Below are 15,858 nucleotides of genomic sequence, written 5' to 3' on the forward strand. Positions count from 1 at the left end.
GACGTCGACGACGACGATGATGATGATGATGATGATGATGAAGAAGAAGAAGAAGAAGAAGAAGAAGAAGAAGAAGAAGAAGAAGAAGAAGAAGAAGAAGAAGAAGAAGAAGAAGAAGAAGAAATTCCACGGATCGAGTCAGCGATTTGGCACCTCGATGGCATGCCATAATGAATGGAAGGAAATGCTGCACACAGTTAATGGGCGGCTGGAATTAGATATGTTAGTATGAATGAGTACATGGCTAGAGGCACTGATGCTATTATAAGAGTGTTAGTGCAAAAAGGATACCAAACAGACAACTGGTACTGTTTGAAATGGAAACATTGGATCCATGTGGCTTGCTGTCGGAATAAATGAAACATTGTGAATTGAATTGACTATTGTAAATTCGTAGAACTGCGCAATTTAAAGTGCATATTTAATTTATTTTTTTTTATATAGACTAGCTTCTTATCTAAAGGGTAGCAAGCAATTGTTACTGTCCGTTTAACACTTTAAAAATCCCAATAAACTCTGGCACCATCAGCCTTGTGGCTCTGAAGGATCACTCCGCTATTATCATGACACTTTAGAAATCACCAGTAAATTTTCGATGTCAAAAGATTAAGTTCGACGGAATGCTATGGGAGCAAAATAATCACCTCTTTGGCTTGCCAAAAAGACTTCTAAGAAATATCAGGTCTGACTTTTTGACAAGTTGTGAGATCTTTACCAATCGATATTTGAAGTAAAAAATTTAAGGTCAATATATATGTGTGTGTGTGTGTGTGTGTGTGTGTGTGTGTGTGTGTGTGTGTGTGATTATAAGGTTCTAAAACTCGTTTAGAGTTTCGCACGAGTTCCCAATATCGCTGCGCGATCTTGGAGACACGTGTTGGGAAGGAGCTCGAAGCTTCAAACGCAGGAGTCCTAGAATACTTTTATTATACCTCTCCAATGACCTCATACATGTTATTCCTTATCAAAATGTAGACTAATTTACTCCAACGGGTTAAACGGTAACTGACATCAAGATATTTGAGCTTAAGATTTACCATTGTGGTAAAGATATCATTAAGCGTCAAGATCTATTTTTTTAACGGGATAATGTGTGAGGTAGAAAATATTTCTTTAACTTCAACGTTATATTTTTTTTCACATATCTCACCTTACCCAGGTGTAAGATGAGTAACAGGGCGTCATGCCTCGCTCTAAATGTTAGAGTTATTGTTGGCCTGGGATCCCTTGTAACACGCGTCTAATTTTAGTGGATATTGCTCTTGATTTTGTTGTGTTTCAATGTTTGTTTGGAGGGGGTGGGGGGAGGGGAGGGGGAATTGGGTTGGCCGCTTTCCTAAAAAGAAGTCTCGGGTTTAAAATTTTATGGAAAACCGATGGTTATTTTAATTGATCATTTAATGGACTAAAATGTGTTTTGTCAGTGCGCTGCATGAATGTTCTTTCGCCAGTACTGAAAAAGGGGGTGTTTATTGTCTATCATGAAAAGACATGTTTTATGTCTAGTCAAGTATCCAAACGTCTTTCTCTCTCTCTCTCTCTCTCTCTCTCTCTCTCTCTCTCTCTCTCTCTCTCTCTCTCTCTCTCTCTCTCTCTCTTTCTCTCTCTCTTTTTTTTTCTTTTTTTTTCTCTCTCTCCTTCTCTCTCACCCTCTCTCACCCTCTCTCTCTCTCTCTCTCTCTCTCTCTCTCACACACACACATACACACACACGCACACACACTCTCTCTCTCTCACTCTCTTTCTCTTCTCCCCGAGAATCTATTTTAATGATGTTTCTATGTAATTATCAATCATCATTTTGTTTTTCTTCTATTGTGTGTGGTGTTAGTATGAGAATTGATGTATGTATGTATGATGATTATGTAGTATGTATGTATGTTATGTATGTATGTATGTATGTATGTATGTATGTATGTATGTATGTATGTATGTATGTATGTATGTATGTATGTATGTATGTATGTATGTATGTGCGTATGTATGTCTTTTGTTTCAACAGACAAATAAAGGCAATGGAATGGTTTAGAATAGTGATTTGTGAAAGTTACAAACATCGTAACGTTAAAGATTGGGAAATGGGATAAGCTATCTGACAAGACGATTACATTAGATGATTGTAACCGACACACAAAAGTTCATGTAATGCCAGATAGCATCTGGCGACAGAACTTTGTACGAGTAAATGAATACTTCTATAGCTGGCCAAAAAAAAAAAGAAAAATATCCCGATAATTAGATGAATGTCGAGACCTGCACTGTATCTGTTTCAAGATTATTCTTCCTGGGACTTTATCCCACATCACCTGACTTAATATCCAATTTACATATATATCTCCTTCTTATATCGTCTTCAATGAAATAAAGAAATTTCTTAACCATGGTTTAAATCTTGCAAACATGTCGCATTTATAGTGATATGTTTTATGTAATAAACAAAATAATTTACTTCGTGAAATTCGGTCTACGAATATACAATATTAATCACGCCCGTGTCAGCTAAAAAGATTACATGCAAATAATTTGTAATGTACAAACATGTCAAATAATAAAGTGCCTCAACTCTTATGAAAGATAAAGGTAGCAACTGTGGATTCTTAAGAGAAATATTAGATATCTGACATTCTATGTTATAATATATATATATGAATGCAAGACTGGTTATATATCATAGGAAATGTATTTCTACTCCGCACCTTTAAAGAGTAAACCGAACGATTGCAATCTTATTAGATACGAATGTCTCGTGTTTTTAGTCTTAGTGTTAATATAAACCTCAGATACATACATAATATATTACACTTTACACTAGCAATGATATGAGACTAGGACACATAAGTTGTGTAGCTAGCTCATTAGAAAGGTTAAAGTATTCTCAGCTTGTGACAATTTTTTTTCTTTTTTTTTCATTTGATGTTAATCGTCATTGTTTATTTTCGAGGTTACTTCCACTCATAAACCACACTTCTAAAATACGATTTGTTGCTTTTCAATTAAACTTAGAACTTGATATGGAGCAAAATCCATTAAACCTGCTCAAAGCGCTTTACACGGAGTCCCTAGATAACAGTAATATTTAACATGTAAGACGAGACATGACTCCTATTAGTCGATATTACAAAGTTGTTTTTTTATTCCGACAGAGACAATGCTGTTAAAGGTCAGGTACTCATTTTACTCCAGAGTAAGGTGAGAGAATGTGAGTAAAGAGCCTTTTCAAAGGACTCAAATATGCCACGTTCAGAGCGGGACTGAAATCCTGTACCTTCCAGTCCGAAGGCCAGCGTCATACCACTAGACCACATAGTCGCACAAACTCAGACATAATTCAGATAATATCTGTAGAAGGTGTTAACTTATACCATTCGGAAGTTTGATTTAAACAATTATGTATCATTCTACTGCCTTGTCATTTTTTTGTTATGCTTTTGTTTTAAATTTCGTTAGGAAATCAATTTGATTTCGTTGGATTATCCCTTCCTTAGCAATTTAACTGCCTTACTCTCAAAAGACACATATCTAAATATTTGGCCAGAAAACTCGTCCTTCAAATATCGATCGATTCAAATAACCCTCATCTTGGCAAAAATTGTCAAACCTTGGCCTTCGCGGGGCCTCAGGTTTGAGAATTCTGCCAAGATGAGGGTCATTTAAAGCAATAGATATTTATGAAGGACGAGTTTTCTGGCCAAATTTTTAAATATGCGTCTTTCCAGCGTTTGGAAGTTAACTGGTTAAAGGTAAATCCTATGTAATAATCAAAGTAAATTGTGGTTTATCGTGCTCATTGAATTCAAAGCGAGATGAACAACTCGCATGCCTTACAATTTTCAGCTATTTAATCATTGGTTGTAAATACCAGTACTTTGTTTATTTTGATCACAAGATTCCTCACAGACAATCTTCAACAAGATATGTTTTTCAATTCAATATTATTATTGATCTAAAATCTTAAGTCTAATGTCTATAAATGAATAAAATGTAAACCTTGTTTCCTTGTATTTCATCGTGTTGCTTTATCTAACACTGCATTATAGGCAGTTATTAAATTACATTTGATATGTAGATTCTCGAGGAGCTTTTAAAATAAAAGAACATTTGTACACACACCCTGCTCTGAAAATAATTCTTTTTTTTTTTTTTTAATTGCCCAGAAAACTCGTCCTTCAAATACGGTCGATTAAAATTGACCGTCATCTTGTCAAAAACTCTTAAACCTGGTACTTTTTAATCGATCGATAATTGAAGAACGAGTTATCTGGCCAAAATTTGAAGAAGAAAAAATTTCAGCGAGAACGAGAGACGCATGTGCACAACCAACATGACGTTCTCTCTCTAATAACTTTTCCAACGGTGACGTCACAGACTATGGGTGGCGTCCAATCAAGGGACGCTACTCTTCCGCAAATCTCATTCCCTATAGAGAGCAATATCCATTAAACGTGCTCAACGCGCTTTACGAGGGTCCCTGGCCAATAACAACACGTGACAAGGACGCTTGTTAAGTGATGTTACAATATGACAATGCTGTTAACGGCCAGGTGTTCATTTTACACCTGAGTATGGTGAGAGAACATGAGTGAAGAGCCCTCTCCAATGATTCAATTATGCGCCGCTCAGAGCGTGGCTAGAACCCAGGAACTTCGATCCGAAGGCGAGTGCCATACCACAAGACCACATAGCCGCACATTTGCAAAATGTGTTTTCTCAAAGTACGGTAGATATGTTCATGAATTAAGCTTTATCTCATAATAATAAGAATTAACACCAATCATTAAGAGCTATGCCCACGATTTTAAGTTACATCCACTTCTTGAAAAAAATTACCTGTATTGTTTCTTACTCACTTCTTGTATCCACACACACACATACACAAATAGGAACATAAATTATTGTAAGAGTTAATACTTCATTTTAAAAGGTAGGAAAAAATTAACAAAATCACATTAGATTTATATAAATATAATTAGAATTACTGCTGTTCAGAGAATCGTGCTGAAAGTCGTTTAAGCTCAATTTAGACAGATATCAATACGTGCTTAAAGTTAGGCAAACCTGCAAACCCACACTGTATCGCAGTATCTTCTCTCAAACGGGGGTGCCAACTATAGCCAACTTTAATACGTGTCAGTTACCGTAAACAATAAGCCCCACAATTCATTACCCACAGTTTTAACACAGTTGAGATATAATATGGATAGAATGAAGTTTACGTCACTCGGGTCTTTGTTATTGTTTTTTGTCATCCGCGTTTGTGAGTAATTGTCACTCTACTGTATTATCCAGACTATAAAAGTCCATGGTTATACAGAGCTTTGTGTGTTGGTCCGTTATACTTCCGGATGGCAATGTTGTTAGCCTCTCACCCAAGCGCATACTATCTATAAATAGTTCGAAGTTGACGTCACTCAGGTCTTTGTTATTGTTTTTGCCATCCGCGTTTATGAGTATTTCTCACCAATCTGTATTAACCAGACTATAAACGTTCATGGTTACACACAGTTTTGTGTGTTGGTCCGTTATACTTCCGATGGCAATGTTGTGAGCTTCTTAGCCAAGCGCATACTAGCTATACATTCAGTCGTCAAGTATGACAATGCAATATCGCTCATTTCTGTGTTAAAATGCAATGATAAATGCTCATAAACAGTAGCTCACCGATTCAGATACAAGGTATGTTCTAAAGTTCATCACAATGTCAAAATGAGAAATACTTACTGGGCCTGATCTATGTGTTTGGAATGTACTAAGGTTAGCTCGGGCCATTTCGGTGACTGGAAATAAGAAGTAGCAATGACTATGAAAAATGTTTTTTTCTCTTTTTGAGGAAAATTTTGTCTAAAATCAAAGCCCTATCTCCACTGAGTAAAAATGTTTTTGAATTTTGAAAATCCATTCATAAATAAACAAGTTATGCAGTTTCAAAGGTGTCATTTATTTAGATGACCCGCAAAGAGGAAAAAAACGCGAAAATATGGGACGCTTTTTCGGCATTTTTTTCGACCTTTGGTTGTATCTTGCGTAATAAGTGGATTAAAAGATTGAAACTTGAAGAGCAAATTAAGATGGTGATTTGTAAAATACGGGAAAAGTACTCGTCATATTCATATGAAATTTTACAACCAAAAAGAAAAAATGTTCATGTATTACCTTGTCAGCGACAAAACCTCCACGTCCGGTAGTTTTAGAAATATTTTACTCCAAAGAGTAAAAATCTATTTTCAACGGTCTTCTGGTAATCGCACGAGTTTTGTCGCTTGACATAATCTAAAATGACCTTTTTTCTAACTGTATGCCAACTTTCAGTCATATTCATCGATAAACAGCGTCGTAATTAATTTTTTTAAATAGCATATACGAAACGGCTTCGTCCCATATTTTGACGCGAATTCGGGCACTTCGTGAGCGAAAAAGAGGCCCAAAGATTTGTGCGGGATAGTCATTGCTATAAGAAGTCAAGGGGACAGAACGGGTAAATGGCAGGAAATAACCTAATTGGTTAATGCTAAGCAATGGGCGAATGAATCATCAATTTCAACCAGTAGACATGTATTCAAGATAGCAGTGGTTTATACCCATAAAATTCCACTTTTATTTGAGGACTCGGTTTTACACAAGAATACAGCAATTTCCAAATCCTCTCCTCTCTCTCTCTCTCTCTCTCTCTCTCTCTCTCTCTCTCTCTCTCTCTCTCTCTCTCTCTCTCTCTGGGCTTTGTGGCATATTCGACAGAAGCAATACCTTGTCCTATAATTACTAGTGTCAAGCAACACTGAGCATGATCAGTAGCCGAATGTGTGACTATGAGAGTAAAAATTGTCACCTGTGTTCTTTGACTACCGACGTTTTCAAGCTGGAATTTGATAGTAACTCAATCAGTAGAGCAACTGACTACTCACATGCAATAAACTTTGACTTTTCATAGATTTATCTGGGCTCGCTTTTCGCCCCGCTATCTAATAATTGGGAGTAAAATCTAAAACAGAATGCGACGGAATGTACGTTGTGATAGGCCAGTACCCTATCTAAATGAATTGCCACTGTTGTTTTGTGCAGCCGAAACCGAAATAAACTAATGATTGTGGATGTTATGACTAAATATTTCTTTAATGACAATCTGAGCAGGTGGACCAATATCTAAAATATTCCTATGGCTTATAATGCAGTGACCAACTATGTGACTATGGTAGTAGTCTTGTTATTGGACTACGGAATTATGACAAGCAAGGATCTGAGAGTTCAATCGATGGAGAAGTCGACTCAGGCAAATGAATATTTTCTCTTCATATCTCTTTGTGGGCCGGCTGTCCACCCAGCAATGGCATACATGGCAGCAACAAAAGTCCCCCATTCATGTCTGTTCTTAGCTATTCTTTAGTCTCTTACCTAGATGAAGTCATAACCTAAAATAAAATTTGGTAGAAGGTACTTTGCAATAGAACAGAGTCATATCTAAATGGCAGAAATGAATTGCCAAAAACAAAACAGACATTGCTTAGCGAATTAGAAGCACGTTCTTGCTTTGGATGTCAATGTTAGTGATGGATCGGACACACTCCCCTAGACAATTTTGCTCAATCCCTAAGAAGGCTCTCCATTGGACATCAGAAGGACGGGGGGGGGGGGGGGCGCGTAGGCGACCGAGAAAGACTTGGAGATGGACTATGGACTCCGGACTTAAAACCATTGACTTCATCTGGGTAAGAGACTAAAGAAAAGCTAACAACAAACATGAATGGAGGACTTTTGTTGCTGCACTGAATGTTACCCATTATAAAGAGCTCACGGTAAGAAAGTAAATGAACAAATGGTCTTAATATAAATAAGTATAGCGCTTAAAGTTCAAGCTTATATACTTATTTAAACTCGCCCAATGAAAAACAATGCTCATGTGGGTTTGATCCTACTCTTACGTACTTGCTGACTTACATGTTATTCCTTTGAACTCACTCTAGGCAATGTGGCTTACACCACAGATCTCCACCTGGGATGGTCTTTGCCCACCTTTTTGTTTCACTCCAAATCATATTGATGATCCTTGTGTTACTGTCCAAAGTACACCAACAGGTCGTATGTGGGCGACCTTTTTTATCTTCGTTGGCCTGGCGTTTTCAATCTAATGCTTTCTTCCCAAAATGTGCCCTACCCATTTCCATTTCTTTGATTGTATTAAGGTTGTGATAGGCATCTATTTACATCGTTCAGATAATAACCCTCTCAATTCAAGGGCATCAATTCATCTCTTGTGACTCAATCCATACACTGTTCTCACATTCCAACTCACAATCCGTAGGGCGGGTTTAGGTGAGAGGAGGTATATCGGCAGGTCAGTTTCCATATAGATAGTATGCAGATGACGTCACTCAGGCCTTTGTTATTGTTTTTGCCATCCGCGTTTGTGAGTTGTTCTCACTAAACTGTATTAACCAGACTATAAAAGTTCATGGTTATACAGAGTTTGTGTGTTGGTCCGTTATACTTCCGGATGGCAATGTTGTGAACTCCTTGGCCAAGCGCATTCTATCTATAGGCTTTGGCTGATCTGCGCCATAATCGTAAATCAAATTTTAGATATCTGGTTTCAAGCAATCTTCCTTAGTGAGGGGTGCTGGCCCCTCGTGTGGCTCTCTCCCTCCCTTATTGGACCCCGGGGTTGGGACCGATATCAAATGGACCTCGATTTTACTCCAAATCGACAAACTTCTTAACATTTTCACCAAGATCGAAGTAACAGCAGTGAGTCTCTGTCTTCAATGTTTCTACCAAGCGAGCAGAAGAAAAAAAAAAGCAATACGCCTCCAGCTTCTGAAAATGAATGTTTGCAATTGTAACTAAATAATGAATTATCAATTATGATCAAAACAAATAAGTCTTGCCTTTAAAAGGTCAAGTCAGGCGGCCCTGTGTGTCCAGAAGTTTAGGAAACACCAATCTAAACGCCTTTGAAAATAATGTGCTATACTGGCAAAGGCAATGAATGGCAGTGTGAATAATTAAAATCCATTAGTGGTCTTTACCAAATATCCTTATCTAGCTCTTCAGGCGCCAACGTGATTGGCAGATAAAGAGTGGAAGATAAATAAATGCACATACGCGAGCGCAAATGCTTAGCACACAAATAAACGCATTTATATATTAATACGAACAACCATACACCTATAATAACACATATCTACACCTATATAGATTTTGACATTTGACAATAGTTGTTTTTGTTTTGTTTTTTTTTCCAAATGAAGGTCAGGGAATCCTGATAGCGCAGTTTGTAGATGTAGAGCAAAGGGACCGAGTCGATATTTTTATCTGACCATATTAAATTTATTTTTCGGCTGAAGAGAGGTTTTGAGCCCGAAATGTTCCAAGTTAAGTATATTGTTCTTTTTAAAACTTATATACTTATTTTTGGTCAACATTTCGTACAGTCCACAGCTTCTTACTGCTTTGTATTCACTTTGACTTGTATACAGGAATTTCCGAATTATCTTGGTGCCATTGGAATCATAGGGAACTAAAGTGTGATGTCGTAAAACTGGTTCCAATCTCATTGGAAGTGTAAACCCAGTCTTCCAGAGGACCGGATACATACCTTGGGTAATTGACCTTCTGGTTTTAGAGTGATGACATCTTATTTTCTAGTATGCTGCTCATCAATAAAGATCATCCACCGCCGCTGTTTTGCGTTTCGTAATCTTTAAAATCTGCCTATACATCTGCTACTAAAAATGTTATGCCACCTTATGATTCAATATGTAAACTATTCATTATTAGTCCTCCAAAGGACTGATTACAGACACACTTCCATGGAGTTTGGAAGGTGTGACGTCACGACTTCTCTGCCCTATTGATGGTCGGTGAAGAAAATTTGATTTAAACAATATTCATTCAATGACGGGATAAATTAATTGTATCCTCATTGACTTTTTTTTAAAACATGTAGCCTACATCTTACTTAAGAGGTTGTTTGGCACTAACATCACCAACTTACCCCACGATTTATGTAACCAATTATTGTGCATAATATTTCAGTATCTGACGGGTTTGTTCATCTCACTGGGATTGCCTCGTTAGGTAATGTTAGTTGTAGATGTGTCTACGGAGGAAAGAAAAGAAACACTTGTTTGAGATGCTTCAGTTTCTTCTCATGATGTAACAAGATCAAAATCTCCGATAGCGGGTCTTGGATTCCTGGTCACGAAATTATTCATTTGCGTTACACGGAGTCTGAGAAAACTCCAATAACGTTTTTGTTTTGTTTTGTTTGACGTTGGGGGTTTTTTGATTTTTTTTGTTTGTTTTGTTTTGATTTGTTTTGTTTTTTGTTGTTTTTTGTTTGCTTTTGTTTGTTTTTTTTTTTGTTTCTTTTGTGTTTTTTTTTTTTTTGTTTGTGTTCTTTTTTTTTTTTGGGGGGAGGTTCTTTTTGTTGTTTTGTTTCGTTTTGTTTTGAACCGTTTTTTAATGATTTTTTGTTTTGTTTTTTGTTGTTGTCTTTGGGCGGGGGGTCTGGGTTTTTTGGGGGTTTTTTTTAGGGGTTGGGGGGGGGGGGGCTTGTTATTTTTGTTGTTTTTGTTTTGCTTTTTTTTGTTTGTTTTTTTTTTATTGTGGGGGGGGGGGGGGGCTTCTACTTTATCTTTTCCTTCTTCCTTTACTTTCTCTAATGAAATAGTGAAGAGAACATTGTTTTGTTTTCTTTAAGTATTGTAATTGCATAAGATGTTTTGTTTTATTTTTTTAACAGAGCATTCATGTAGGGCAATTTTCCACGAGCATTCATATAGTGCAATATCCACTTAACGTGCTCAAAGCGCTTTAAAGGCTGTTTAGAATCATGTTTTAGTGTAATTGCTTAAAATATTATATGAAAAATACAAAAAGGTTGTGAGAGAATGTGACTATTGACAAAAGAGCAAATACCGGGAAACCCACATTGTAAGGGAAAGTTAGAGAGATGAAGGAGGCAGTGACTGAATTGACCCAAGGGATTCCAATTCCAATGTGTTCCCCCGCTTTATCAAATGGTTTCAAAATAAACATGATATTTTTTAAAACTTAAAAATAACATAATATGAACTGAGAGATGCTTTACAAGGTTGTTTTGTTTTTAATGGTTTTACGGCGCTTGCGACACATTTAGGTCATTTCAGCGGCAGTATAAGGGAAGAAAATGAGAAAAAAAAAATTATAAAATTACAATTAAAGCACACAAGAAAAAGTAAGAAAAAGGAGAATTTGTTCAAATAGGTAACAGATGTAGATTCCAAGAGCAAACTATCAGTGTATTTAGTTTATGATCGCCTATAAATCTCTCCAGACACCAGCACATGGCCCCACTGAGAGATATATACACAAATGCTAACAATATATCCAAAACAGAAAACAGAACTAACAATACATAACAGAAAGATGATTTACAAGGGAAAAAACTCATCTCCCAAAACTAAAACTAAACATTTGACTATTTCCCTCTCAGCTAAGGACCCGAGCAAAGGCCAGATATTACCAAGCAATCCTATTCCTAAACAAAGACAGAAAGCAACTTGGGAAACAGATATAAAAGGATAGAAGACACAGCAAGTGAGGCCCTATCTTCCATGGGAGATCGAAGCATCCCGCCCAGTGCTTTACAAGAAAGAAGTACATAATCTGTCACAATGACAAATCCATCTGAATGTTTCCTTCTCAGCAAAAGACTCCATGCGAGTCTTTGGCAAAACAAATTGGGTTCACTCAGAACAAAGACACAAAACCACATGAAAAGGACAAATGGTAAAAAAAGATAGTAAGTCTGTAGATTGATGTTGTTTTGTTTGTTTTTAAGAGTTTTACGGCGCTTGCAACACATTTAGGTCATATCAGCGCCAGTAAAAAGGATGAAAATTTGATAGTAATAACATTCAAGATGGACAGTTAAAAGGACTTGAGGAAAAAGTAAGACAAATGAGAATGGTACAAATAGGGAACAGTTGTAGCTTCCAGGAGCATACTATCAGTGTATTTAGTTTGAAATTACCTAAATGTTTCACCTAGACACCAGCACAAAATCCCACTAAGACGAATACACTCAAGTGTTAACAAATCATATGTTAAAATAAAATAAAAAATAACAGTATATAACAGAGAGATGATTTATAAGGGAAAAAATATTATCTAAAACTATAACTACACATTCAACTGTTTCCCTCCCAGTCAAGGACTCCGGCTAGGATCAGGACAAAACGTAGTAATCTTATTCCAAGACAAAGACAGAAAGCAATTGGAAAACAGATACCAGGAGGATAGAAGAAACAACAAGTACATCCGTGCCCACTATGGGAGGTCGGGAACCCCACCCAGGGATTGATGTTGAATCCATCGGCCCAAGGAGGGAGTGATCCCCCCCCCCCCCCCTCCCTTTCCCCCCACAAAATTATCAATACAGGTATGAAAACAATTAACATACATTATGAAATAAATCAATAACTAATGTTTACATTTCATTGAAATTTTAATATCCTAAAAAAATGTCAAAACAGAAACATCTCGCAATAACACGATACACATCTCAGAACGGAATGGCGTCTCCAAATAACCTAATTGTAAAAAAAAATATAAAATGATAATCACACGCTCACTCACGTCTTACTCTAATTCTTTATATAAATGCTAAGCTTTGAGATTTTATACAAATGACTATGGATATATTATAATTGCCATTGGGACTATCAATAAACTTCATTTTTCGATCACATCAGCACAAAAAATATAAATTATAACTATAACACGTTTCACAGAGTCCAGTCAAATTCTTTGACTCAGCAATGTGGCTTGTGTTAACGACAATCATATCAGCAGTAAATAACTCGTGAGAAATTGTAATACAGTTCAATGGTGTAAGTTTCTCAAATGATGTCATCATCATTATCAGTTTACAACTTCCTGCTGATACTCTGGACTATTAGGTCAATTTGATTCCAATAAAAAGGAAGATGCCAGAGGAAACGTTGTAGATCAGAAGTTAAAAGAACCAAAGAATAAGCAAGACAAAGGGTACAGGTTCAAAAAAGGAAAATAACATTTGACAAACAATCCACTTATGGCATTACCTATAATTAGTCCTATCCAGACACAAAGAGAGGATCCCGCTATGAAGGGAACACTGTAATGTTTACGAAGTTCATTATATTCAAAACTTAACTCATAACTCAAGGATACCCTTTGCTAATTTTTTTTAAGCTTCCAAATTTTTATCGTAAAGATCATATATAATTATATTTCATGCAAAGCTTTCCTTTAACTGCTGCCATTAAATAATCAATAGCTTCATCTTTCGTCTTTTCATCCTGAAAAAAATGCATTCCTGAAACTACAATGAGAAGTCCCAGGTTTGAGAGTTTTTACCAAGATGAGGGTCATTTAAATCGATCGATATTTGAGGGACGAGTTTTATGGCCCAGTTTTTTAAATATGGGTTTTTCCAGAGAACGGAAGAATAGTCCATAACAGAGAGTATTGACGAGGTTGCTCCATAATAAAACCTACAGGGCCAACATTTACATCACTAACATTACTGAAAACAATTTTTACTTTTTTAAAGTTTTTGATAGGTCCCATGACGATATTACAATAGTAATGCCAATGCACTCAGGTTGTTTCAATTACAAAACTATAACAATCATTCAAAGAGATTATTTAAAAGCGAAAAAAAAATCCAAAAAAAACCATAATCTCCCACGAAAAAGCACAATACTCTCATAGTCACATGTGACAACCTCCATCATTGAAAAGGACTCTGGACTAAACCAAGTCGTCTCATTCAAGGACAAGCACAGAGAGCCATTAGAAAAGGAGGGTTGATAGTGTGGTGGTAGATTCTAAACCCCGCGAGATCCTCACCATGCTTACTCTAAATAAACAATGCTCTCTGATGACAAATTATCATTTTCACGCACAACAGCAGCCTAATATTTCAATATGAAATACTACCAGATCAAAATGTTTACAAGCAACATAGCAATAATAACAATATTTTAATCAGCAGCAATATAATATATATATATATATATATATATATATATATATATATATATATATATATATATATATATATATATATATATATATATATATATATAATATATATATAATAAATATATATATATATATAATATATATATATATATATATATATAATATATATAATGTACATATATATATATATTTATATCTTATGGCAGTAGTGTAGTAAACATCAGGCGAAATAGCCCTATTATGTCATGACAACAAAGATAACAACAGGAATGAAACACGAAAACACAATGTGGGGTGATTTTCAATGAAGAGTCAGAGATATCAACAAACAAAAATAACTAACCAAATTGGTGACATTTGTGTAAACAACCAACTCATGGTGCATATTATCGTCATTGCCCTATTCCATGTTTGAGCCATTAGTTTTGAAATGCATAATAGATTGATAACATTGGACACAACTATATTGTCATAATGAGATGCTGATCCAAGGCGCCTTGTGACTGGAACGATTGTAGAGACACATCAATAGGAAAAATATTTATAAAGATACAGTGCAATACACATTCTTCATCCTCTTATTCCTCGTTTTCACAGATTTCTCGTACAAATCTTAATATCTAAAATTTATAAATTTCCCTTTTTTCTTTGTTCAAATTTCACGTATTCCTCATTTTCACAAATTGCTCGTCTTAAATATTTTGTCCAAGCAAGGATGAGGAATACAATTGTGTTATGCACTAAACACTCTTACCCAATAAGGCCATCTATTTTTTAATACAAAAATAGAAAATAAAAGTTGCAGTCACTCTGCATTGTTTTTAAACTACCAGACAGGTGATCGGCTCTCACCAAATTATCTCTAACAGACTAAATATGTTACAAAGTCTTATGAATTGGTTATTATTCTGGTGGGTAGAACTGGTGACTAATTACATAAACATAGAATATACCATAAATACTGTCTATCTCTGTTCCCTCAAGCTAAAGACTCTGGGAAAGGCCCATTAGAGGAATGCTTAGCCTCAATGGAAGGACAAAAAAGACATTGCCTCGTCTGGAACTTTGCCTAAAATGAAAATAAATTTGCGTTTTCACCAATACACATCTAAAACATATACAATATAGATTAGCACATAAACATAAGACATCAAACAGAGAGGTTATTTACAAGGGGGAAAAATCAACCTTAATAGAAAATGCATGACAACAGTGTCCATAACAAATGACATGCTGTGATAAATCCAAGATTTTCTACCGCCCTAATTGTACAAAGTACTCTGTCCTTGTTTTTGTTTTTTTTTGTTTCTGGTTCTAAGGGTTTTATGGCGCTTGCAACACATTAAGGTCATATCAGCACCAGTAAAAAAGGAAGAAAATGGGATAGTAATAATTTCTAGAATTACAATTAAAGCACCCAAGAAAAAGTAAGACAAAGGAGAATTGGATCAAATAGGGAACAGATGTAGATTCCAATAGCACACTATCGAAGTACTTTGAGATCACCTAAAAATCTTATCCAGTCACAAGCACAGGTCCCCACTAAGAGGAATACACTCAAATGTTTACAAATCATATATAATATGTAAACAAAACATAATACATTACATAACAGAGAGATGATTTACAAGGAAAAAAATATCATCTCCCAAAACTAACTATACATTTGACTGTTTCCCTCTCACCAAAGGCATCCGGTCAGGGCCAGGACAAAACCAAATAATCTCATTCCAAGACAAAGACAGAAAGCTAGTTTGAAAACAGATATAGGGGGATAGAAGACAGTAAGTACCTCCCTGCCCACAATGGGAGGTCAGGAACCCCACCCTACTCTGTCCTTCTGTACAGTAATAC

This window comes from Berghia stephanieae, chromosome 1 (genome assembly GCF_034508935.2).
Source record: "Berghia stephanieae isolate SIO BIC M18660-M18661 chromosome 1, UCSD_Bste_1.3, whole genome shotgun sequence".
Lineage (NCBI taxonomy): Eukaryota > Metazoa > Mollusca > Gastropoda > Nudibranchia > Aeolidiidae > Berghia > Berghia stephanieae.